This window comes from Mustela erminea, chromosome 2 (genome assembly GCF_009829155.1).
Source record: "Mustela erminea isolate mMusErm1 chromosome 2, mMusErm1.Pri, whole genome shotgun sequence".
Classification (NCBI taxonomy): domain Eukaryota; kingdom Metazoa; phylum Chordata; class Mammalia; order Carnivora; family Mustelidae; genus Mustela; species Mustela erminea.
The window spans coordinates 94,250,577-94,267,164 of record NC_045615.1 but is presented as its reverse complement, the minus strand read 5'-3'; the positions used below and the strand labels follow the sequence as shown (position 1 = coordinate 94,267,164).

Sequence of the window (16,588 nt, the reverse complement as noted above, 5' to 3'; positions counted from 1 at the left end):
TGCTTCCTCCTCTCTCTGACTGCCTCTCTGCCTACTTGTGATCTCTCTCTCTCTGTGTCAAATAAAAAAACAAAATCTTTAAAAAAAAATCAAATGTATTTTATTAGTTATATGAATAAATAAAATATTTAGACTCACATTTCAGATTTTCCATGTTCAACCTTTCAGCAATTACAGTGTTGTCTAATAAGAAAATATGGTGCATCGAGACTTAGCTCTTATGTTTCAATCCTCCTTTTCACAATAGAACCTAGACTTGTAGTTTCTATATGCCACTGGTGTCTCTTGCCTCTACCTCTTTCCATGCACTGGTCACACGTTTTCTAACTAATCTCTGGTCATCCTCCCCTGAATGCCCCTCAACACCATCAGCTTGACACATCCAAACCCCAACTTGCCTCCCCTGGGCAAGCCCACCCACTCTCCCTCTCTCCCATTCTCCAAGTCTTCTCCATCCCAATCCTGCTGGAAGGAGCCCTGTGGTGTATTTGCTTATATTTGACTTTGTGACAAGGTATTTATGTACACCATGTATCTCTAGACTAGATACAAGTTCTTTCAGAGTAGGATCTGGGCTTGATTCCTCCTATTTTCATCTCATCATTCAGCAAGTGACTTACCCGTTGGAATACTCACTAAATATTTATTTCACGAGTGGAGTGAACACTCGGCCTTAATGTTCATGGTAGTGAAATCAAAGGGCCCCAAATGAATGGAGAAGAAATGTAACACAATTATGGCAAGGTTGAGGGCCAGGGGAAGGAGGACCAAAGCCCTTTCCAGTTGTCTTACAGAGTGCTAGTCATTCTAAATGTTTTGTAAGCCATGGTTGGCGGACTGGTGAATAACGCTTATCCTCTCTGGAGAGTAGTTGGAGGGGTGGGTGATGGCCTTTTCATCTGCTCTAGGGGCACACAGACAGGAACAAGAGAGGACACATATTATATAGACTTTCTGGCAAGTGTTACGCACAATGGATCCCAAGTTTCTGCCCCTGCTGAAGTGCCGCAGACCTATGTAACGTCTACAAACTTCCGATGAGAGGTGACAGGTCAGCGCCATCCCTATCAGTGTTTCATCTTCCCACTCACTATACTGTGAGCTTCCTAAAAATGAGGACCTCCCTTCCTTATTACCTAATTCATTCATCTTTATAGTCATGACGCCTGGCACAGTAGTGCTCAATAAATATGTATGGGACGGCGAATGTTTCTCAGAGCTTAATACAGATGAGGTTAAAAATACTCCTAGAAGGACATTCAATTATTAAGGAAAACTATTAATCAGCTGGTTTTTTAAGGTTTGCAGAAAACGGTCCTAGAATTAATAGGCCTAAACTAATTTAAAAAAAAATATTAAATCAGAGTGGTTCCCTTCTTTTCAGTGATTTCCTTCTTTCCTTCTTCCGGTTCTTCCAGACCGCTTTTATCAGAGTTATCAGATTCATTTGCCCCCACTCCCAAATGACTGAATGTTATTCTTGGAGATGAGCATGGACAACCAAATTTCTTTAAAGATTTTGTTTATTTATTTGAGAGAGAGACAGAGAGAGTGACAGAGATAGGGAGACAGAGCAAGAGCAAGGAAGAGAGGGAGCCTGAAGAAGGGCTAGATCCCAGGACCCTGGGATCATGATCTGAGCCAAAGCAGACACTTTAACTGTGGAAAAGAGCCAAGAGGTATTCTCTTTCTGGGGTCCTGAAGTATAGGACAGATCTCATTGTCTTAGATGACATAGAGCCAGGAAATTGGGCAAGATGGCCTCACAAGATTCTTTCTGGATATGTAATACTTTGAAAAACACATTCTCTCTTATCCCCCTCAAATTCAACATGCACAGGAACAAAACTCTGTACATGTCACTTCTGGGCCAGTGATGAAAACGGCTCAACTGATTTGTTTTCCTTTCCAGTTGCTCGTTCGTTCTTTCTTTCTTTCTTTCTTTCTTTCTTTTTTCTTCTTTCTTTCTTTCTTTTTCTTCCTCTTCTTCTTCTTCTTCTTTTTTTAAAGATTTTATTTATTTATTTGACAGAGAGAGACAGCTCAAAAGGGAGCACAAGCAGGGGGAGTGAGAGAGGGAGAAGCAGGGTTTCGGCTGAGCAGGGAGCCCGGTGCTGGGCTCCATCCCAGGTCCCTGGGATCATGACCTGAGCAGAAGGCAGATGCTTAACAACTGAGCCACTCAGGCACCCTCAGTGGCTCTTTTTTCTGTGTAGTATGTCCAATATTCTTGAATGCCTATTTAGTGCAAGGCCTGGGCAAGATACTTTAGAAGAAACGTATACTACAAATCAACCATCTGCAAGGAGTTCACTACCCAGGACATGCTAGGAGAGCATGTTCATGCTAGCACATGAAAATTAGGAAGCAATTCAAAACTGTGAGAAGAAAAGCCAAGAGAAGATGTTTGTTGCATGTGTGAAATTAATCATGCAAACAACATCACAGGATGTTCTGAGGGGAGCCATCATTTCAAGCTGGGAGTCCATTTGAGCCCCCCTCTGAGATGGGGGAAGATGCTAGGAAAGCAGAAAGGCAAAGGAAAGGTGTGTCCAGGAATGGGAATGGCTCGAGTGCGTTTTAGATGAGGGGGTGTGGGGGGGGTTAATCTGGGAATGTGGGAAGTGGATGAGTAAGTTACCTCGGGAGGTGATTCTACTGCCATACCAAGAGAATTTGAGACGTTGTCCTGTAGGGAAATTGGAAGATGGGGAGGCAGTGCAATTTGGAGAAAGCAGCGTTTTAACAAGATTAATCTGACGGCAGGTTCAGGACGATGTTTAAGAGAAAAGATGTGAAATAGATAGAGCTGTTCGAATGCGATTATAGTGAACCAGACACGAAGAGAAGAGGACTTTAACCAGGGTTCGAGTAGGAACGAAAAGAAAGAAACGATAGTGAGAGATTTTATGAAGTAAAGAAAGGATGAAAGAACTCAGAATCAATGGGAAATGGGGTTTCAAAGGAGAGAGAGAAATCAAAATAGGGCATCCATTTTAATCTTGTAAGGATTGATTCCTGGTCAGCCTTTTGCAACCTTTTGTAGAAAAGGGTGTTTCCTCTGTGTCTGACCATTGCCAATGCATTTTTCCATTGACTTACATCAACTTCAGTAATAAACCGCTCCGTGTGCGTTTCTAGGCATTTCTCTATTGCAGTCTAATGTAATCATGTAATTCAAAGAAGTGTCCAGTTCCACTTGTTGAGGACAAGCAGAGAGTCTGGCAAAAACCAGGCCATTGTATTAATGGTCAGTTGTATCTTGTCACATCTACCCTTCTGCGCAAGTACTCTGGGTCAGATGTCAAGAAGTTACTAGCAAAAAACTATAAATAGACGATAGAGAGACAACTAGGCAACAGCTAGCTAGCTAGGAGGATCATGATTAGGAAGAAATGGTCAGTCCATATGATCCATCATATCCAAAAACCAAACCTGAACTATAGTTTCCACATGGGGCCTGCTTCCTAAGAGAGGAAAAGGCAAGCTATTCTTGAGGCTTGCGGAATTACTCAGAAAGAGAAGAGAAAGCAGACCCTGCAGCTCAGGAGAGACAGAGAGCCGTGCTCCAACTCAGACATCGTCGAAAGGGCTCTTCCGCTTCTACAATTAATGAATGTCTGACCAAGTTTGAAAATAAGGAACTTGGAGTAATGAGCTCAGACGAGAGAGGCTGGCATGGTCTTGGCCTTGTATTCCAGAGAGACGAGCTAGTGCCTCCGTTGGGGGTGACAACCTGATTAGATGGATTGCCTTCTTTGGGGAGATGCAGAAAACATCTTCACGTAACCCTCAGTCAAAAACTAGGCATGGGAGGGACATGTCTCCCAGACAGCTGGCAGCAGACGCTGGCCTTGGGCAGAACCACAGAAAACTGCGGAAAGTGATCGATGAGGACATACTCCAGAAAAGGGGACAAGATGAAACCTCTACTCAGACATGAGGAAAAGCTGGAGTGAAGCTTGTTAATAACCATCTTATCACAGCCCGAACATGGGGGTGATTTGCACACCTGAGTCTGGGTCTCCGGGAGCTATGTGGGCAGAAGAGAAGCATCTGCGGGGCCGAAGTGCTTGGCGGAGGGTGGGAAGGGCCTCTCCCACAGGTGGCCTCTGCAACAGACCCCTGCTATGTGGTGGGCGTGGCAGCCTGACAGGGAGAGCCGTGTCACCAGCTACAGGGGGAGAAGGAGCCGTCACTAGGGGAAAGGAGAGGTTGACTGTATGAGGACTTCGTTGCTGCCTGAGACTCAGGTTTCCACGAGCTCATCAGCAATTCTGCCGGGGAATGTTCCCTGCCTGGGGAACCGGAAGGCGAAATGGGGACTCATGACAGCACAGCCAGAAGTACAAAATGGCAACGGCACACGGATGCTTCTGGCAGCTATAGGGTCCTGCAGAGCAGAAAGCTGTCACGTGACAGCAGGAGGGTAGAAATGGTCACGATGATGATGCTGACAAATACTTAGTATTATGTGCCAGGCACTGTACTAAGCTCTTTACACATTCTGTTGCTTTAAATCCTCATAATAAACTTAAGAGGCACTATTATTATCCCCAAATGAGGAGACAGGCTCAGAGAGGTTAAATAGCTTGTTTATATTTATAGCCTGCTTTCCTCAACACTGCCAGATACCTCAGGTGCCTCTCTTCCATTTTGTTTGTTTTTTGGGTTTTTTTGGTCTGAAAAAGACACTCAGGGGAAGAACAGAAGCACATAACCGACTCTCCTGCAGGTTACAGGCCTCTCCCGTAAGTGTGTTCACTCACAGAGACCTTGAACAAAGCCCATGCACAGCTAAGTGAAAATCTTGTCTGTCTTCCAGATGACATCCCGGTGCAGGCGAAGGGAAAAAATAAATTTGCTAAGCTTTAGATGTAGCCGTTGTCCCCATCAGAAGCAAGAGCATCTCTGTAATGATGAAAAGCACTATAATTTTAACCTTGTTATTGGACTAAGCACAATTTACACTAGTGATAGAAGAAAAAGAAAAGATTTATGAGATGTAAGATAGAAAGATAAACTCTTGTCCCTTAGCGGCTATTAGAAACATTGCCAAAATACCATAAATGTGTGAAAGATGACATGATTACTTTTGCATTTCCACTGGGCATTTCCTATATTGCAAGAATTTACAAGGACAGAAGTCCCCAGTACAGATGGTAGAGCTGGAGGGGAAGGGAGTAGAGTCAACGGCCACATGCCCAGCTCCTCCTCTGAGACGGAGTCCCCAGAGGCCAAGCCCCAGGCGGGCCCGGCTGTGTAAGGCAGGTGGCTTTAGGCATGGAGAGTACACTCAAGCTGCCTAAGGTACAGCACCTGCCAGCACCCTCTTTCAGTCCTACCTCTAAACACCTGCAATTAGACAATTTTGGTGGCAATACGCTGACCCGTGTTTCGTCCAGATTTGGTGTCAGATTCTGGTCCTCACCCAGATCTGGAACATGAGACAGTGGCCAGGGCAGTGAAGGAGGCACGAGGAGAACACGCTGATGTTCATCTCCTTGCCCCACAAAGCCCATAAACGGAAACTTCCAAGAAGTTAGGGCCGCCAACCTTGCCCCAAGTAGCCACGGAAGGTTTCCTTTTAAAAGAGAAAGGAAATAGATACCGGAATGTGGTTTAACTGAAACCAGCTTGAAATCAGCCTTGCAGCTGGCCAGCCTGGACGGGTTATCCTCGAAGGGCATCATCGACACTAACATCTGAAGGCCTGCTCGTAAGAAGCTAGTCGTGACCTGGGCTGCTGAGTCAGGTCCATGATGGGGACTGGGTGGAGCCTGCGGTTAAATTAGGTATTGGGTCCCTTGGCTATCTTCAAGAGCAGAAAGTAAATTTAGACGTTGACCTCTGGAGAAACTTAATAGCAGGCTTGGTTTAGGAAGATAGGACAACAACTAGTAGGGAAATTGGGGCTCTAAGCTTTACTCATCTTGAGTGGCTTCCATCATGTGTTTCTCCAGCATAGGGCTGTGAACTGCATGGGTCTGTAACACAGAAGCCCGCTCACTGCTTTGGGTTTCCCCTTCCACAAATTGGGCGTCATTTCAAACAATCCCTCTCTCTCCAACAGGATATTAAGAGGGTGAGTTACCAAACACCCGCCAATCGCTTGAGGCGTCTTCAAGAGAGGTGCTCCATAGGTAGGTGATATGGCAATCGTCCTGTCAAGCAGCAACGTGAAGACCTTACGTGGGTGGAAATGAAGGCCGCGTGCACGAGCGTGCACAAGGTCCCGGACTAAAGCGTGGTGACTGCTGTATGTAATGGGGAGTACTTGAGATGCTGTCTTCCATATTTAAATGTAGGCTGCAAATGGAAAAACAGGTTTTACAACTCTAAATGCACTTTCTACTACACAGAATGGTGACTGGAGCAAAAGCAAAAATAGCTGCTCACACCATACTCTGAGAAAATCTAAATCTGAAAATGATCATTTTTATTTGCATGCTACCAAATAAGGACATGGGGGAAGCAATGAGTCACCAGTGTTCTAGCACTCACCAGACTCCAACATGCTGGGAGGGTATTCTTTTTTTTTTTTTTTTTTAAAGATTTTATTTATTTATTTGAAAGAGAGACAGGGAGAGAGAGCGTGAGCAAGGAGAAGGTCAGAGGGAGAAGCAGACTCCACATGGAGCTGGGAGCCCGATGCGGGACCCGATCCCAGGACTCCAGGATCATGATCTGAGCCGAAGGCAGTCGTCCAACCAATTGAGCCACCCAGGCGTCCCTGGGAGGGTATTCTTTAAAATGAGATTTGGACATTCTAAAATTTACATGAAGCTTCCCCTGCCCCCTCCCCCCACCATGTAACTGTAAGTTCTGAAAAATGGGCCGAATCACAACTTGGCGGAACAGTTAGGCTGCTGCTCCAAGGAACGAGTTCCATACTTGGAGAGCCTTGGATATATGGGAATAACACTTCACATCTGAAGGGTACCTTAGACTTCTAAAAGTTCTTCCACCTACATCATCTCATTTGATCACATTTGATTCTCACAAAATCCTCGAGGCAAGGTGTTTGTAAGTGTGTGGTTGTCATATTAAAATATCATTGAACCGTGGGGCTTTTTGTAGAGACAGGATGAATTGCTGCTGCCAGAGAGGGAAAAAAGGAACAAACAAATGAAAACGAGGGGATTTAGAGATCTAAGCTCCCTGTTAACATTTCCCGTGGCCCCTGTACAAACCCAAGTTCTTAAAGTGCCAAAACCCAGCAGAAAGGTTGAGGAATTGCTTGCAAGCCAAGTGTGTTTTCTTTTTCTCTGTGCTTTCAGAAGACAGCTTAAAGAGAGTTAGGGAATGTTCTGGCCTTTTGTTTTGAAACTTCCTCTGCTTGTTGTCTCCTTGACTGCAGACTGTGAGATTGGTCTATTTGCTTTAAACAGACTGAACAACCTTTAAAATAAGCAGACTTCTATGACGGGCTGCCTTATTTTGGATGTGCAAAGATGTTTACTGAGCTTCTCATCTAAGACTTGATTCTTCTCTCAGCGTGACACAGTTAAGGGTTTAAAGGGGAGCGCCGTCTGTTGTAGCATGTTTTAGAAGGTGCCAGAAGAAAAATGCCTCTGTTCTACAGCATGATCAGCTGTCTGCATCTCCCCAAGGATTTTTCGTGAACCTTAGAAGGAAATCTGTATTATTCAGGCTCCCAAGGGCAAACCACTCTTGCCAAGAGACCTGAGCAGTTTTCAAAGATGGAAAACCTTTCTTGTGTTCCCAGTAACCAGCTTAGCCTCGAGTCAGGGTGGGGGCTCAAGACCTTCATGAAACCCAGGAAAAGCATTTTCTGGAGAGTTTTGGATGATTACCATAGGTTTTACATATTAACTCACAGCAGAATAATGAAATAAACAAATGAAAAGGATATCCACATTGCCCCCCTTCTTCATCAGACAGAGAGAAAGGGGTAAAGAGGGGGGACTTCTGTCCATCCCCCACAACCACTCCAACTTATCACCCATCTTTGTGGAGCACAGCTCACTGTGTGGGGGCTTGCCCCCTACCCCACCCCAGGAAAAGAGGCCATGAGGGTGAGCAAGTCAGGGGGTGTTGGGCATCAGGACATCAAACAGTAGATCATAATAGAAACCAGAGTTCCAGGACACAAGGGGTCTGATCCTGCCTCCATCTCGAATTACTTGCGTGACTTTGGTCAAGGCATCTCTCTGTCGTTCATCTGTAAAACCAGAGGTGGGACTAAGTGTTCCCCAAGCTTCCTAATAGCTCCTAAAAATTAGGATTGTCTTGGTAAGGACCGTGTGAAGAGGTTGTGAGGCAAAGTGTGATTATCCCTCTTAGCTGTAAAAGAACAGACTTGGGAGGTGGTGTGAAAATCACCCACAAGAAAGCCTTGTGATGGGTTTGGAAAACCATACAGAAACACAGAATTGCGTGCGGTGTATACCATGCATGAGATCTATGAGGCTATATAAAATGGGACTCGGGTAAGAAAGCCCACATCTTAAAGCAGAAAAGTCAGGGGTTTGAACTGAAGCTGTGCCCTATTCCTTTCTACAATCTCGCCGCATGATAATGTAGCACCTTGTGCACACAATTAAATGTCAGCCACAGAAAACATTTCCCTTGGCTTTGTTGTTCCAGAACGGGATTCTTTTGTCCTCAATATAATGGATATGCAGAAACAATGATAGAACAGAGATTTTTTTTTCTAAAGCGATGACAAACACACTGCTGCTTCCTCCCTCCCTCCTTCCTCCTTATCCCCACCCCCCCAAAATAAATCATTGTTCAAAAAAAAATCCCATTGTCTATTGTCCACGGAGATCAGGATCTGCCTAGGAACAGCTCTGGTGGGCTCGCAGTGGCCCCTAGCAGCCGGTAGGTGGCGCACGAAGGCAGCGCAGGCGGGAACGAGGGGCTGATTCCGGCTTGGTGGGGAGACGGGAGCAGGGGGTCCCGCCGCCCCCACCCCCGCCCGCCCGCCGTCTTCCACCCCCTCCTCACGTGCTAATTGCTGGATACTCTACTGGCACTTGGGTTAGGGGAAAAGAAAGCGGGAATGGGAGGCGGGGAATCGGGTTCCAAATACACAAAGGCTCCGGGGTCTCGCTGCCCGGGAGCGGGGCGCCCCTTCACTTCCCTCCCCCAGCCTCGCCCCGTGGCCGTGGCTGCGGCCAAAGGAGAGACCCGGCCACTGGGAGGAAAATGGTGATCTGGGTGCGGAGTCCCACGCGCCGCGGTGCCTCGCCTCGCCAGCGCCTGGACGCGTCCTTCCCCCGCTCAGCCGTCGCGGGCTTCGGAGCCCCAACCCACCCCAAACGCTGTGCAGCCGGGCGCGGGGCTGCCCTCCGACTGGGGGCAGGACCTGCCGGCCGGGCCACGTCCCCACCAACAGGGTCTGGCCGAGCCCCGGAGCAGCAGGGTCCCCTGTGGGTGCCTGGCCCCGGTTGGCGCCATCAGCAGGCCTCCTTCCGAGAAGAGCCACCAGACCCTGCCCCTCCTGCGTCGGGGGCTGGTGCTGTCAGCTCGCGCGGCGCTGAGCGGGCCACGCGGTCGTACGACCCCCAACCTCTGTCTAGTAGAACATGGTGTTAAGATTCCTGATGGCCCTAAAGTCAGAGGCCTGGGTTGAAACGTGAGCATTAACACCTGGGGCTTTGTGACCTTGGGGCTGTTCCTAAACTCCCCGAGCTTCCATCTCCCTAGCTATAAAATGCGGCAGTAATACTTACCTCATAGGAATGTTGTGAGGATTTTTTAAAAGTGGTACTTAACTTAGCAGGAGGCCTGGCTACAGTAACTATTATTATTAACAACCTGACTCTCCTTAGAGAGGGAGGAAGATGCACAGTTTGCTGCCCTTGAGACAGATCTGGAATCATTGTTGCCGAGACCTGAGAAGGGTTGGAGGAGGAGATCCAAGGGAACGGCTTCAGACTGGCCACCCCTAACAGAAGATGACATGGGTCTCCCTGCTGCCTTCAGCCCCAGGCCCTCCTCCTGCCCCTGAGGTTGGGCTGTGGCTAATGTTAGGTTCTCTTCCTCCTCTCCCCGGATATGCATTCTCACTGGTTTTATAGGCCCTCCTCCTTAGGAGAGTTCTGCTAGAACGCATTACATGGGTTTTCCCAGTCAGACACACCCAGGTTGGAATCCTAGATCCCTCATTTGCTAGCTGGGAAATTAAGCAGGTTATTGAAGGTCCCTGCGCTTCAGTCTGTTCCTTGATAAAAATGGTGGTCTGATTCTTACTTCACATGGTTTCTGTGAAAACTAATGGAGATAGTGTACATAAACTGCCTATCGTGTACTATCTCTTAAGTAAATTAAAAATTTTCCATTTGACAGTTGAAATTAGGTTAGATGGTCTTGCAGAAGATAATGGAAGTTCACTGGAATTTCCACAGCCATTCGGCAAAGGTGAACCCAGCAACAGCTAACAATTAGCCTCTCTACTCCCATCTGAGTCAGCAAGGCTTATTTTTCCTGCAGGAAGAGAGCAGAAATCCAGTGAGGCCACATTCTCCTCAGAGCCTCACAGGTATAATTCAGACACTGAAAAAGGTTTGTGAACTTTTGGGGGCCACCAGATGCCCGTTTTAGAGCGATACTCCAGCTGGAAAGTTCTCTAGGGGTAGGGCTTGCTTTAAAGTTGCATTCTAAGCCGTGGTATGTGCCAGGCTCATCATTGGTTCCTTGGTGACTTCCTTAGCACTGACTGCGTGCATGCTGCCACCAAAGCAGAAGTGTGGTGACTAGGGTGTGGCACATAGTGGGCGGGCACCAACCTGAGGCGGGTGGGAGGTCAGGAGCTGCTGACCCTTCTCTAAAAGGACACTTGGACATTCTCACGAGCATCAGATTTGTATAGCTTTTGGGAGAAGCTCCGTCAAAGGGTGGACCAATTCCCTTGGGCAGTGGTATGGCCAATAGGCAGCTTCCAAGATGGCCCCCAAGCCTTGCCTCCTGATGGTTGTTGTCCTGGTGTAGTCTCCTCCCTTATTAAACAGAGCTGACCTGTGTGACCAAAGTGAGTATTACAGAATGACAGCGTGTGACTTCCAAGGCTAGCACGGAAAGCACATTGTGACTTCTACTTCGCTCTCTCTTCTATCACTCATGGTGGAGAAGGCCGGCCACTATGTCATGAGAATACTCAAGCAGTTACGTGGAGTGCTCCACGTATCAGGGAACAGCCGTGTGCTGATTCTGCCATCAGCCAGCACCAGCCTGCCAGCATGTGAGGGCATCAGCTGGGATGAAGTAGATCCTCTAACCTCAATCGAGCCCTCAGATGACTGTAGTCTTGCTGGAAAGTCTTGTTGGCTCGCATCTTGGCCACACGAGAGACCCTAAACCCAAACCACACAGTTAAGCCATCCCTGAATTCCTCACAGAAAAACTGTATGAGATTTAAAAAAAAAAAAAAAAAGTAGGCTTATTTAAACGGTAGAGATGCTATATTAGATGTATTAATACTAGATGACTAATTTCAGCAACATTCAGGAGAGCCATAGGGTTTCCGTCGACTGAGGTTGGGCTGGTAATAAGGGTCCTGTCCCCTCACTTCTGCGATTATGGTCCCACATACATGTCTGAGTCTAAAAGGCCCTCGTTGACCTCCTCTGGAAGTCCCACCGCCAAAGGATCTACGGGGGGAGGCTCTCAAGCTAGAGGCTCCCAGCAGGACTGAGCTAGGAGTAGCCCTAAGCTCTGCTTTTGGGAAGGGCTGAGGGTAGGGTATTCCCGCCCCTCCTTGCCCTTTCTCCCCACAGCCGGTCCTAGTACTTGGTGCCAGTATAAAATTGCCAGCACTGTCGCTGCTTTTTGGTCTTATTATGAGTGTGTCTGTTCTGCTGTGCTGGTTGCCGTGTGTCGTGGAGGGGGGGAATGTGAGCGCAGAAAAGGAAGCTGTGTCAGATCTTTCACTCTTCATGTTAGAAGCCTGCTGCTGACTGGCCTGTAGGTTGGGTGGGAGAGAGACAGGTTACCATGTCCTGAGGGATGTAGAACTGGGCTATTTCATATAACTATGAAAGTTCCAGGAGTCAGGTCACTTGGCTTCTTCCAGAAGTCTCCCAGTCATTTCTCTCAGTCCCCTGTAGGCAGAAGCGTGTGGCTGAGGCCGTGCCCCTAAGTGGTGGGCTCGGTCCTGTGCACGACTCTGCCTAGTAGCGGTCTCATGCTTTTCCACTGTTGGTCCTCCTTAGGAATCACGTGTTTCATTTCAGCACAATGAATTAAAATGACTTATTAGGTAATAGTCTTGAGCTGACCAAATGCTACTTGAGATCCTGCTCTTTTGTGAACTGTCTGCCAGTGAGTACAGCAAACCAGTAATTTTGTTAAGTCTAAGCAAATCTGCAATATCTGACTGGGCATCTCTATTGTTCAGAGGTCTGAGGCTGTTTTGTACAAACCCTTACACTCCCCAGATTTAGGGCCCTAACAGTGTTGGCTTGTCAGGAAACCTCCACCTCTTGAAAGTCATCCTGATCCCCTAAAAATTCCATTTCTTATTTTTGATGTGATTCTAAGTTTCAGTTTTTTTATTTTTTTCAGAAAGTTTTATTTCTGCTATATTTTTAGATTCCAAAGTATTTATTTAAGGTGAACAAATGATACAGCCATACACAACTGCTGGAACTGCTTTTAATTGAGAACAAAAAAGGAATACCTAGGACGAGAATATGCAATTACCACACTTATTGTTTCCAGTGAATTTTTGTCAAGTTTGTTTATCTTATTCTTAATGTGATGATACAGCAATCCTTGGAAAAAGAATAACATTTGCGTTAAAGAACAAATCTAGATAAAAATGGAAAACAGAGTTAGCCACAACCCACAAGGCCTTCTTTGGGAAGAACTCTTGAAGAAAAACCAACTCATGCTTCACAGAAGAATACTGTGCTGTCATTCTTCCCTTTATAGTGCCAGAGTGTTCCTGAACAAAGGCCTCAAGGCATTATCAACTCGTCATCTATTTTTTGATGTGATTTCTATTTTCAGGACCCTGCTTTCCTCCCTCTTTGTTCCTGATGCATCTGGTCACTGGTGCCTTCTTCTTTGGTCCTAACATATTGAATGTGACCAGCCCCCACCTGGAGAGCTCACCATAGTGACCACGAGTAGACAGGCAGGGTCATTGTCCACCCACGGGAGCCGAGGAAGACTTCAAGGATCCACCACTCCGATCAGACAAGCTGGAGGTATGTGGAGTCCAAAGGATGATAAGATTGTTTCAGATGAACTGGGAAGGAACTGGTAGACTATCGGTATCATCCAAGCCCTGGATATTGTTTAACAAACAAACACAACGCAACACAACACGACTCCTTTTTTTTTTTTTTTGCTGGGATTTCTGATTGGACACAAGTCCCAGTGTGTAACCTAATCAAAACAGCTATCATGTAGTGCTTAGACATTTACATAGCTCAACCAATCTTATAGGGTAAGGAAAAAAAGAAACCGAGGGTATTTATGTTTTGCTGATAAATGATGGAGTGGGGTGTCTCTAAACATGTCTGAAACCTCAAAGATCCTGCAACTTAGATTCGATAAATAAATTTAATCTGATTTTAATATTTATTCATCAGTCACACATTCAACAATTGTTTCAATGTCTATTCTATACTAATCACAGATATATATATTAATGAATGAAACAGACATGGGCTCCTCCTTATGAGTCCACTGGATTCATCAACCCATAGAAAACTCTAAGTAGATTCACAATGTCATACATTCTGTGGAAAAATTTAAATGGATTCAGAGACAGAGAACAACATGGCGTGCCTGCTCTGATAGGGGGGTTAGTAATGACTTTGCTATGAAGAAAACATTTAAATCAACATCTGAATAAACTGTTCAACACACTCACTCTAGCCATGTGTTGATATTCCAGGAAAAAACACAGTGTGGGCAAAGACCCCAAGAAGAAAAAAGCATGATGTGTTTAAAGAGTAGAACATTCTGGATATAGAAATTTGCAGACGAGGGAACATACTAAATCATAGCCTGTCAGGTTTTGATTGGGTAATTTAGTCTGGCCACCCGACTAGCTTTTAAAGCCCCTTCACAATACTCCCTCTAAAATAGCCAATCACCTTGTGCTCGAGTCTCTCCACAAGAGGGAATGTACAATGTCTTGGAGTATCTATGCCAGTTTAGGTTAAAAAAATATGAATTTGTTCCAACAAGGAAGCTGGAACTGGAATCATGAATTGTAGTCACGGGCCTGCACCTGAGGAAATTTTCAAGTTGAAATGTAAGAAGCTACTTAGATAGCTGTATTTACCTTTCTTTATTATGTGGAGTGCCAAGGACATACAGCAGGATTTCAAGTTCATCATTCTTTTCTAGAAGGAAAAAATATATATGAGAATGATAAGACGGCTCTTGTGAACCTGCCACACTTTCCCATTGTAGCAATTCATGTCGGTATCCTAGCAAACCAACAATTGCACAATCAGGTCAGTTGTACCTCTGAAAGACAGCTGTGTGTTTGGGCTGAGTGGTGAGGTGGGAGTGACTTCCCTGTGGTGTTTGTGGTAGGTGATGTAGAGGAAGTGCACTTACTCACCAATTTTACAAGAGTCTTTGACAATGTGAGTTGACTTACATGTGGCCTATTATTGATCTGACTGCAGAAACTCAATGACATTCCACAAAGATTCTACCACTTATTTGAAAACATTTCCCACAGCCAGTCTACACCACTAATAGTTTGAGACTGGTTCCAGAGTACATCAAGAAGCCTACCTTTCAAGGTCTTAAGGAGGTCCTTCCAACTTGACAACTCACAGGCCACTCTCTCTGAAAGCCATTTATAAAGTGATATGGTGACTGCTATGCTACCCTACCTGAATCAGTCTTCAAAGGATTTTGGACCATCCTGCAGAGTTATAATACTGCTCAAGGTGTGAAAAGTCAAAAAGCTGAGTAGGATTAAATACTAACCCATGCAATGAAACCCTATTGGTAGTTCAAAGAATTTCACCGGAAAAATAAAAGAGAAAACCTCCCTTGGATTTTGCTTCTCAGAGAGCAGTAATGCTCTAAAAGTATCAAAGAAGTAGAAAAGTAAGCCCCTCCCCCCCCAAAAAAAATTTCAGGCTATCTTAATGAGGCTGGCAGGCGGAGTCTAGTATCCATGTGGCACTTCGTTCTAGACCAGACTAAAAAAATCTATAGACCAGCACTGCAAATATCACACCCAGCTTCTTGACCTGCTCATGGGGGTCACCTACCAGACCTGCTCTGTATTAAAGGATGAGACAGAGTCACCAACATGCCTGGAAGGCTGCCAGCTCACCAGGACTGAAGGGATCTCAACTGGGCCAACCAGATGTCAAGAAAGGATTGTCAATAGCATGCTTTTAAAGTTACCGTGTGATGAGCTGAGGTAGGACTGCTCCAAAGAGTAGGCCAAAGGACTCCTTTCAAGATCTTCTCAAGCATGACTTTTGTGATGACTTCTAGTGATGACAGCTTGGCCGAGACCACAACAGACACTGCAGGCCAACGGCCAGGTGAAACAGAGCTGGTCCTTCGGAGCAGAGACATCTAACAGCCCATCTAGAAAGAGCAACTGTCCCTGCAAACGAGGATTGGAATTGGAAGCCACAGGTTAGTCCCTGCCACTTATGCACATTATTTACGAGAACAATGCCCAGCACCTAGTGTAGTAGGGGCTTAATAAATGTTAACAATATTGTCAGTCTTTAAGGTTCCTCACAGGAAACTGGAGTTCATATGACAGTTTGCCATTAACCGGTCCATGCTCATATTTCTGCCATTTACTACTGAACACTAAGGGCAGATTATTAAGAATGTTTAATACCCGTGCTTTCTTCCATCAGATGCAAATAATACTTCATGAATTTTATGAAGATGAATAAAATAACGGGCATAAAACACCAACAATTTTGCCTGGTATACTGTTGGGACTCAATAAATGGTAGTTATTATTATTAGTCCCTGGTGGCCGAGGGTGTGGCAGTGGTGTCTGCTAGAAGTTTCTGTGATGAGAGAAATGCTCTGTGGGTTGCCCACTATGCTAGCCACTAGCTACCTGTGGCTACTCAGCACTTGAAAGGCGACCAGTGCAACTGAAGAACTAAATTTTTAATTTCATTTCATTTTAATTCAACTACTTAGTTATGGCATGGGGCTAATGTGTTGAACAGTGCAAGACTTGGTGGTTCCTCGGTCCTACCTCTCCATATCCTGTCAATGCTCCCGGCAAGTCCACTTGTCGCCCGTGAGTATCTCCACCAGGGGCTGGGACAAGAGTGAAGAGAGGATGAAAACTGTGTTTTGCTCAGGTCAGTGTGGCGGATAAGAGAAAGAAGAAAAGTCAGCGGCGCTGTGGGGACTGTTTATTCCCAGCTCTGCCTACTGTTCTTGAGCGAGTCATGCGAGCTCATTTCCAGAAGGAGAGATTTGATACTGATGTGACTCAAAGGTCCCAGCCATCTCATGATCACAGAGAGAACATAGAATTGTTACACAGTCTTAGATTATTTTTTAGGTATCGTGTGGTGCACTGAGCTCCATTTTGTATCTCCCTCATTTAAAGGTAATGTATAGGGGCGCCTGGGTGGCTCAGTGGATTAAG

The 16,588-nt window shown here is 45.8% G+C and overlaps 1 long non-coding RNA gene across 2 annotated transcripts; it reads right to left on the bottom strand.

The window, feature by feature from the left end:
• Nucleotides 1-12,656: 12,656 nt before the first annotated feature.
• LOC116584743 lies at nucleotides 12,657-16,290 on the bottom strand. Of its 2 annotated transcripts, none has more exons than XR_004283311.1 (4): nucleotides 16,187-16,290; nucleotides 15,358-15,565; nucleotides 14,267-14,327; nucleotides 12,657-13,230 (listed from the first exon to the last, which is right to left on the bottom strand). It is a non-coding gene; the product is annotated as an uncharacterized LOC116584743 (long non-coding RNA). The 2 variants fall into 2 exon arrangements; XR_004283312.1 differs by having other exon boundaries at nucleotides 12,657-13,219.
• Nucleotides 16,291-16,588: the final 298 nt, after the last annotated feature.